Here is a 9,685-nt window from a genome sequence, read left to right as displayed (position 1 = left end):
CTGCCTGGGCTTCAGTAGTCCATTTAAAAGGTAGTTGGAGTCTTCCTGGTGAGAGAGGTGATGGGATGTGCAATGGTGGCAAAGTTCTTAATGAATTTTCGATAGAAATTTGCAAAGCCCAGGAAGCGCTGAACTGCCTTCAGGTCTGAAGGTGGTGCCCAGTCTAAAATGGCTTGAATCTTGGCTGGATCCATGGTGAGGCCTGTGTCAGAAATTAGGTAGCCTAGGAAAGGTACTTGTTTAACATGGAATGAACATTTCTCAGGCTTTACAAAAAGGGAGCGAGTCTTTAATCGGGCCAATACTGAGCAGACATGTTTCTGATGTGTTTCAAGATTGGGAGAATATATCAAAATGTCGTCTAAATATACAAGCATGAAGCGACCCAACATGTCACGGAAAATGTCATTCATAAAGTTCTGAAAGACAGCTGGTGCATTTCTGAGACCGAAAGGCATGACAAGACATTCATAATGACCATCCTTGGTGTTAAAGGCTGTCTTCCACTCGTCGCCTGCACGTATGCGCACCAGATTATAGGCTCCGCTTAAGTCCAGTTTGGAGAAGATTTTGGCTCCCTGGATTTGAGAGAACAATTCTGTGATGAGAGGAAGAGGATACCGATTGGGAACAGTTATTTTATTTAGACCTCTGTAATCAACACAAAGTCTCAGTCCCCCATCCTTCTTTGGGACAAAGAAGCATCCTGCTCCTGCGGGAGAAGTGGAGGGACGGATGAAACCCTTAGCTAGGTTTTCCTGGATGTATTCTTGCAAGGCAAGATTCTCTGGCTCAGACAGTGGAAAGACTCTCCCTCGAGGAGGTGTAGTGTCAGGCAAGAGGTCAATGGGACAATCATAACTGCGATGAGGTGGTAAAGTGTCAGCAATCCCTTTAGAAAACACATCCCAAAAGTCCTTATAACAAAGTGGAATCTGTTCCATTCCCACTTGACAGGTAGCCAGTCGAACAGGGTGCTGGATGCAGTTCTTTTTACACTGATTGGACCAAGCCAGAATATTTCCTGTTCGCCAGTCAATTACAGGATTGTGCTTCTGAAGCCAAGGAAGGCCTAGGATCAAAGGAGTGGATGGAGAGTCAATGACAAGACATGAAGTCTTCTCCCAATGCAAAGCCCCCAATTGTAACTGGAAAGGCTTGGTGGCTTGGAGCACTAGATCTTGTGAGAGAGGACGATTATCCACAGAAATCAGGTGGACTGGGCAATCTAGAGCATGAGTTTCCAAGGACAAAGAGGTAATCAGAGTCTTATCAATAAAATTCTCAGTGGCTCCAGAATCTACCAAGGCCAGCAGTTCATGAGCCCCTGTCCCAAAGTGAATGACAGCGGGTAAAAGAATACGATTGTCCCCTTGGGGAGATGAGAGCAGACCTAAGGTAACCTCCCCGCAATTACCTAGGTCCTGGAGTTTCCCGGACGTGTAGGGCACGAACAGAGCATATGACCCTTGAGGCCACAATACAAGCAGAGTCCCATGTTACGCCGGCGCGTGTGTTCCTGGGCAGATAACCGGGTGGAGCCTAACTGCATGGGTTCTTCCTCAGATTTGGCACTGGAGGTGGAATAGTCAGGCGGCAAGGGAGGTATATAGTTTGCCACAGCTGTAGTTTGTTCTCGTCTCCTCTCTCGCTGGCGGCGGTCAATTCTAATGGCTAGACTCATAGCCTCCTCCAGTGAGACTGGGTAGGAGAAGTTGACCAGAGCATCCTTAATTGCATCTGAAAGGCCCATTCTAAACTGGCTGCGGAGTGCTGCATCATTCCAGCCAGATTCCGGGGCCCACCTGCGAAACTCTGAGCAATACATTTCAGCTGTGGTAGCTCCTTGCTCTAAGTTACGCAGGGTTGATTCTGCAGTAGCAGCACGATCTGGATCATCATAAAGCAAACCTAGGGCTTCAAAGAAGGCATCTACTGTTAGCAAGGCTGGATGGTTTGGTTCCAGGTTAAAGGCCCAAGCCTGGGGGTCACCCTGTAGTAGAGAGATAATGATTTGAACCCTCTGAGTTTCAGGGCCAGACGAGGATGGCCTTAACTTGAAATATAATTTGCAGCTGTTTTTAAAGTTGCAAAACCCTTTACGGTCACCAGAAAACCGGTCAGGCAAAGGAATTTTTGGTTCAGATGGAGTTTTTGTAGCAGTGGTAATAGAAGGAGATTGCACCTTGGTGAGCTCTGTGGCCATTTCCTGAACTTGATGGGATAAGCGGCAAAGTTCCTGTGCAAACAACTGAGCCTGCTCAGGATCCATGATAGGTTTCCTTTATTATGTATGGCTCGTGTTAATGTCAGGCTAGAGCATATAACAGGTAACAGTTCAGGTGTTCTGATTATGCAAAGAGTTCAAAGAACAAGAGCACATACTATGAGCAGGTCTGAGCAGAGCAGGTCAGCTGGGACTTGTAGTTCACCGCTGTAGATGTAGGTAGATGTTTGCTGGACCTTGTAGTTCACCACTGCAGATGAGGATTGATGGTGTCTGGTGTTTGTAGTTCACCGCTGCAGGTGGAGGATAGATGTCTGGTGCTTGTAGTTCACCGCTGCAGATGAAGGTACTAGTGGTATCAGGCAAAAACGTAGTCTAGGCAAGCTGGGTCATACACAGGAAGATCAGAGTCCAAACGGTACCGAATCAGAAGCAAGCAAACAGGGTCAAACGAGCCGGGTCATACACGAAATACACAGAGCAGATATCAACTGGATCAAATACAAGGTAAACTCTAACACGAGCAATGATTGAATGCTGATGCAAGTTATTTAAAGGTGAGCTGGCCAATCATTGTTGTTTCCCAGGTAAAGGCTGTGTCAGGTGAGTTGTGCTGGGTCCTAAAGGGATCCTAGTACTGACACCCAGGTCTTTTACAATCTTATAGTGTATACCCCCCCCCCCCCAAAAAAAAAAATGCTGCCACTAAAGTGTTCGGGTTTGGCCTGAAGAAAAGGTGGCAACCCTACCTGGAATATGGATCTCACAGCACTGCAGTGCTATTTGAGCTTTCACTTGTATGAATGTACAATCAACAATGTTGGAACTGGTATGAGTCTTTTGGCAGCAACTTGGATAGAAAACAGGTCAACATCACTGCAAAAAAAAAAAAAAAAAAAAGGAAAAAAAGGAAGACATTCTAATCAGCAAGAAGTATACTGCTTGCAGATAAGTGAATGTTTCCAGAAGGGAAAGATTATAGGGAAAGCTCAGGAAGAAACTAGATAGAAAAAAAGAGTGCAGTCCCCAATGTGATAGGCACACAGTACACACAGACTGGATAGGTGCAGCAGAAGTGGGGGATGTGCCACTTCTATACACTCACCCCTCACATACATTAAGGATGACAGGCTGGTCTCTCACCCTAAATGAGGATGGAGCGGCAACGGGTGCAGCCAACCAACTGTCACATGTCATTTCAGCTATGACACTTCTGTGGGGGGAGGTGGATGAGCTGGGATGACGTTATGTGCAATCGCGATTAAGCTGGATTCTGCATCGATGCAGAATCGTTAAAGTCTGGATCGTGATGCATCGATGCACCGATCATTTTCAACACCCCTAATATTTACACTATATTACAAAAAGTACTGGGACCCATTCTTAGTCTGTAGGGTTCCATATTGAGTTGGCCCACCCTTTGCAGCTATAACAGCTTCAACTCTTCTGGGAAGGTTGTCCACAAGGTTTAAGAGTGTCTATGGGAATGTTTGACCATTCTTCCAGAAGTGCATTTGTGAGGTCAGGCACTGATGTGCACAAGAAGGCCTGGCTTGCAGTCTCCGCTCTAATTCATCCCAAAGGTGTTCTATTGGGTTGAGGTCAGGACTCTGTGCAGGCCAGTCAAGTTTATCCACCCCAAGCTCGCTCATTCATGTCTTTATGGACCTTGCTTTGTGCACTGGTCCAAATCATTTAGTGGAGGGGGGATTATGGTGTGGGATTGTTTTTTAGTGGTTGGGCTTGGCCCCTTAGTTCCAGTGAAGGGAATTCTTAAGGCGTCAGCACACCAAGACATTTTAGATAATTTCATACTCCCAACTTTGTGGGAACAGTTTGGGGATGGCTCCTTCCTGTTTCAACATGACTGCGCACCAGGGCACAAAGCAAGGTCCATAAAGACATGGATGAGTGAGTATGAGGTGGAGGAACTTGACTGGCCTGCACAGAGTCCTGACCTTAACCCTATAGAACACCTTTGCGATGAATTAGAGTGGAGACTGCAAGCCAGGCCTTCTCATCCAACATCAGTGCCTGACTTCACAAATATGCTTCTGCAAAAATGGTTAAACATTCCCATAGACACACTACCAAACCTTGTGGACAGCCTTCCCAGAAGAGTTGAATCTGTTATAGCTGCAAAGGGTGGGCCAACTCAATATTGACTAAAGCCTCGTACACAAGCTTAGATTTTCGGACGACCGAACGTCCATTTTTTGTTGCCTGCTAGTCTCATGTCGAAAGTGAAGAGTTTAATCACAATACGAAAATTATCGTATGACAGAATACAATGTCAGAAGTGACGTAATGTGTTGAATAGTTCTGTATGTATTCTTTCGTTTTTGAGCATGCGTAGTCTTGCTCTTACGATTTTCTTCTTGCGAAAACCATACTAATAAAAGGAAAATCGGATGTTGAGTTCACATCCGACAATTATGTGTACCGGCCTTAAGATTGGGATGCCATTAAAGTTCATTTGCATGTAAAGGCAGATGTCTCAATACTTTTGGCAATATAGTGTATTAAGTATACACTGCACCCTCCAGTGGTAATCCAGAAAAGCAAAATATAAAGTTGCTGCCATCAAAAAAAATTGAAGTAGTAGTAAACCCTTTTTTTTTTCTCCAGTCAGAGAATTCTTTGCATTCACTGAGAAAATGAAAAGTGTTCTCTGAATGGTGCCCACGCCGATTGAGTGACCATCTGTGTTCACAATGCAGCAGGGAAGTTACTTGGCACAGGACCCAGAAACAAGTGGAGATCACAGTATTAGCGGTCAGTAGAGGCCGTGCGCTGTGGATGCATGGGTGCCGCCCCCCCATCCATGCGCCCGGCCCCTTTCAGGACGCCGAGCGCATGGATTCCTATGGCGGGGGTGGTACATTTTGAAGCATCTGATTAGAGCCTGAGGCTCTAAAAGGCTTCAAGATAGGGTGGGCTCAGGGCGCAGAGAGTGCGCCCTGATCCCACCCAATTGCGTGACGATAGGGAATTAATTTTCGCTATTTTCACACTAACCTTCTCACCAATCAGGAGGCAGGATGTCCTGCTTCCTGATTGGCCAAAGCGCCAGGCCACCCTATTGGATGCCTGGTGCTTAGGAAGAGGAGTGAGGAGACTCGCAATGGAGCAGAGGTCGCCGCCACGCTCTGAGAGGTAAGTCCCCTCGGCTGCATCCCCCCCACCCCCCTCGGGTGCCAGAGCCGCGATCCGCGCGCACGCGGGGGGCATGCAGCCAGAGCCGCAAACCCCTCGAGTGGGGGGGTTGGTGGGCACAGTGGCTGAATTTGATGGGCACAGGTGGCGACATTTGATGGGCACAGGTGGCTGCATTTGATGGGCACAAGTGGCTGCATTTGATGGGCACAAGTGGCTGCATTTGATGGGCACAGGTGGCTGCATTTCTATGGGCACAAGTGGCTGCATTTGATGGTCACAAAAGGTGGCATTTGATGGGCAGTGGGCACAAGTGGCTGCATTTGATGGGCACAAGTGGCTGCATTTGATGGGCACAGGTGGCTGCATTTGATGGGCACAGGTGGCTGCATTTGATGGGCACAAGTGGTTGAATTTAATGGGCACAATGACTGCGTTTGATGGGCACAGTGGCTGTGTTTGATGGGCACAAGTGGCTGCATTTGATGGGCAAGTGGCTGCATATGATGGGCACAGTGGCTGTGTTTGATGGCACAAGTGGCTGCATTTTATGGGCAAGTGGCCGCATTTGATGGGCACAGGTGGCTGCAAATGATGGGCACAAGTGGCTGCGTTTGATGGGCACAAGTGGCTGCGTTTGATGGGCACAAGTGGCTGCGTTTGATGGGCACAAGTGGCTGCATTTGATGGGCACAAGTGTCTGCATATGATGGGCACAAGTGGCTGCGTTTGATGGGCACAAGTGGCTGTATATGATGGGCACAAGTGGCTGCATTTGATGGGCACAGTGAGGCTGCAATTGATGTTTGCACCCCCCCCAAAAAAAAAATTTCGAGCTCCAGCCGCCACTGGTAGCGGTACCTACTGTCATACTTACACTGTTTCTTACGTGCGCCGTTTAGGAGATATTCCACTTGTAGTGTGCTGATGTCATCATGCGACTCTGGACAGTCACAGAGCCGGAGTCCGTGGCCCTGGAAGGAAGAGGGGAGAAGATGGATGTGGCCTGTTCAGGGGACACCGCGGGCTTGGTTTGCAGGTAAGTATCATATAATGGGCTAGTATGCGATGCATACTAGCCCATTATGCTTTTCATTTGCAGGCCTTCCGGGGAGCAGAAGAGGAAGTAAAACCCATTGGGGTTTACTTCCTCTTTAAAGCGTAACTCCACTTTTGTTGAGGAAAAAAACATTCCCCTCTGGGCAATCTATGTACATTGCAAGGATTTTAACAAACTTTAATGTTATTCTGAAGAAATCACTGTGTGTTTGTGCATCTGTGCTAAGTGAATCTAATGGGAGTGGTTTCTTAATTATCAACCAGTTGACGCACCTGTAGGGCACTAATGAGGGAAAATTGCAGGGTAAGCAACCCTCATGCACACAGGCTGTTAAAAAAACGTTATGAAAACGCCAGTATCTTTGCAGTGATTTTTTTAAACTTTTTTCAGCTTTTTTCAGCGTTTTTGCAATAGCGTTTTTTTAGCGTTTTTGAGAGTTTTTCCGCGTTAGCGTTTTTGAGCGGTTTTTTTTTCAAATTTTTTTTTTTTTTTCAATGGATCAAAAACGCTAAAAAACATTGGTAAATTACGTTTTTGAGCGTTTTTCAGCGTTTTTCAGCGTTAGAGCGTTTTTACAGCTGAAAAACGTCTTTCAGAACCCACTTGTCCTGGGTTTTTTTTACAGCTTAAAAACGCCTATGCCACTTGCAGCTCAAAAACGCCTAGGTGGGCATGAAGCCATAGACTAACATAGACAGGCCTTTTTAAGCTGCAAAAAAAGCTCAAAAAAGCGGCTGTAAAAACGTCCGTGTGCATGAGGACTTAGATGTGATTTCTTATTAGGAGTGTCTCACCAAAATGACATTTTTGTTGCAGGGGATGCCTGAAATCTGTAAATAATGTAAAGTAATAACAATCACTGGGGAGCTTTTTACCATTGTATGAGATTTTCAGCTGATTGTATGGTTACTTGCTGATGCAATTGGTAGGCAATCTTTGTATACTGGGGGTGTGTTGGTGGATGGTAAAGGGGAATTGAGCTTTATTATTTCTATATAAGCTGCACTCTGATGTCTTCTATCCCAAGGTTAGATCAACCTGCGGTCCTCATGACTGGTCCAGGCTGGAAGTAAATCATTTTTTTTTAAAGCAAAAGATCAATTTTCTCCAGATTTTTAATTTTTTTTCATCTTTTGCTTTTAAAGGTAAAGAAGTGATTTGGTGTCTTTTTGGCCCCAGATCTCTCCATAAAGAGGACCTGTCATCCTTTTTTTTTATTACAAGGGATCTTTACATTAAAATAAAAAGTAAAAAAAATAAGATTTTTTTTTCTAAAGCACCCCTATCCCTCCGTGCTTGTGCACAGAAGCGAACGCATACGCAAGTAATGCACGCATATGTAAATGGTATCCGCACCACACATGAGGTATCGCTGCAAATGTTAGAGTGAGAGCAATAATTCAAGCCATAGACCTAAAAGGGGGCACTGCTTTTTACTCACACGGCCTGAAATAAGGGTTGCCACCTGTACGGTTTGCTCCTGGACAGTCCGGTTTTTGAATGATGTGTTCGAGTTTACTTCTGCTCCAGACCCGGACACATCATTCACATGGACTGCACCGAGAGTGACATGTCTCCCCTCTCCCTGACAGCAGCTTGGCTCAGCAGAGCGTCAGTGTATTAAAGCTCCTCCCCTCCTCCTCCTTCTATGTTCTGTACACACACGAGGAGGATGGGGGGCAGTGTGTGCAGGAAAGGGGTGTAGGGTTAAAGGGGGCAGTGTGTGTAGGAAAGGGGTGTGGGGTTAAAGGGGGGTAGTGTGTGTGGGAAAGGGGTGTAGGGTTAAAGGGGGGTAGTGTGCGTGGGAAAGGGGTGTAGGGTTAAAGGGGGGCAGTGTGTGCAGGTAAAGGGTGTAGGGTTAAAGAGGGGCAGTGTGTGCGGGAAAGGGTGTAGGGTTAAAGGGGGCAGTGTGTGCAGGAAAGGGGTGTAGGGTTAAAGGGGGGCAGTGTGTGCAGGAAAGGTGTGTAGGGTTAAAGGGGGGTAGTGTGCGTGGGAAAGGGGTGTAGGGTTAAAGGGGGGGCAGTGTGTGCAGGTAAAGGGTGTAGGGTTAAAGAGGGGCAGTGTGTGCGGGAAAGGGTGTAGGGTTAAAGGGGGGCAGTGTGTGCGGGAAAGGGGTGTAGGGTTAAAGAGGGGCAGTGTGTGCGGGAAAGGGTGTAGGGTTAAAGGGAGCAGTGTGTGCAGGAAAGGGGTGTAGGGTTAAAGGGGGGCAGTGTGTGCAGGAAAGAGGTTAGGGTTAAAGGGGGGCAGTGTGTGCAGGAAAGGGGTGTAGGGTTAAAGAGGGGCAGTGTGTGCAGGAAAAGGTGTAGGGTTAAAGGGGGCAGTGTGTGCAGGAAAAGGTGTAGGGTTAAAGGGGGCAGTGTGTGCAGGAAAGGGGTGTAGGGTTAAAGAGGGGCAGTGTGTGCAGGAAAGGGGTGTAGGGTTAAAGAGGGGCAGTGTGTGCAGGAAAGGGGTGTAGGGTTAAAGAGGGGCAGTGTGTGCAGGAAAGGGGGGTAGGGTTAAAGGGGGGCAGTGTGTGCGGGAAAGGGGTGTAGGGTTAAAGGGGGGCAGTGTGTGCGGGAAAGGGGTGTAGGGTTAAAGGGGGGCAGTGTGTGCGGGAAAGGGGTGTAGGGTTAAAGAGGGGCAGTGTGTGCGGGAAAGGGGTGTAGGGTTAAAGGGGGGCAGTGTGTGCGGGAAAGGGGTGTAGGGTTAAAGGGGGGCAGTGTGTGCGGGAAAGGGGTGTAGGGTTAAAGAGGGGCAGTGTGTGCAGGAAAAGGTGTAGGGTTAAAGGGGGCAGTGTGTGCAGGAAAGGGGTGTAGGGTTAAAGGGGGGCAGTGTGTGGGGGAAAGGGGTGTAGGGTTAAAGGGGGGCAGTGTGTGCAGGAAAGGGGTGTAGGGTTAAAGGGGGGCAGTGTGTGCAGGAAAGGGGTGTAGGGTTAAAGGGGGCAGTGTGTGCAGGAAGGAGTGTGTAGGTTTAAGGGTAGGGGGGCATTATGTGCAGGAAGGGGGGCAATGTATACAGTTTTTCTTTTGAGGAGGGGGGTTGCAAGTAGCTGGTCTTGCCTAGGGCGCAAAATAGTCTAGCACCAGTCCTGATAAGGGGTTAATGGAATGAAAAGCTGTTATAGTAGTGGTTGGGGGGGGGGGTTAATGGAATGATTGTCTATAAGAGGTTGACAGAACGAGGCGGTACTTCACTGTAAACTGGGTTGCATGAATGAAAACGAAGGTAGCGATGTGAGCGTGCGCAGCAGAGGTGCGCATGCT

Source organism: Aquarana catesbeiana, linkage group LG01 (genome assembly GCF_042186555.1).
Source record: "Aquarana catesbeiana isolate 2022-GZ linkage group LG01, ASM4218655v1, whole genome shotgun sequence".
NCBI classification, from domain to species: domain Eukaryota; kingdom Metazoa; phylum Chordata; class Amphibia; order Anura; family Ranidae; genus Aquarana; species Aquarana catesbeiana.
Note: the sequence above shows the minus strand (reverse complement) of the source record.